Consider the following 387-nt stretch of genomic DNA (forward strand, 5'->3'; position numbering starts at 1 on the left):
CCTCTGTGTGTCCCCTGTGTGTCCCCACTGTCCCCTCTGTGTCCCCTCTTGCTGCTGGATTCTCCTCCTTCCCCCCAGGAGGAGCAGCCCAGATGCCCCTGGCGTTACCTGTGCCAGTCCAGTCCCGTTCCCTTTGCTGAGCCCTGTTCCCTGTTCCCTTTGCTGATCCCTGTTCCCTGTTCCCTCTGCTGATCCCTGTTCCCTCTGCTGATCCCTGTTCCCTGTTCCCTTTGCTGATCCCTGTTCCCTTTGCTGAGCCCTGTTCCCTTTTCCCCAGTGCCTGGCACAGATCAGGACTGTGCCAGGATGCCCACGCTGAGCCCTGTTCCCTTTCCCCAGTGCCTGGCCCGGGTCAGGACTGTGCCAGGATGCCCATACTAAGCCCTG

At 61.0% G+C, this 387-nt stretch overlaps 1 protein-coding gene across 2 annotated transcripts in view; it reads left to right on the forward strand.

Annotated features, from left to right (window-relative positions):
- The window catches only part of DAP3 (death associated protein 3), a 17,360-nt gene that overhangs the window by 12,970 nt on the left and 4,003 nt on the right, over positions 1–387 (forward strand). The window lies entirely within an intron of this gene.

Source organism: Neopelma chrysocephalum, unplaced genomic scaffold, assembly GCF_003984885.1.
Source record: "Neopelma chrysocephalum unplaced genomic scaffold, ASM398488v2 Primary Assembly neopelma1_225, whole genome shotgun sequence".
In the NCBI taxonomy this organism is placed as follows: domain Eukaryota; kingdom Metazoa; phylum Chordata; class Aves; order Passeriformes; family Pipridae; genus Neopelma; species Neopelma chrysocephalum.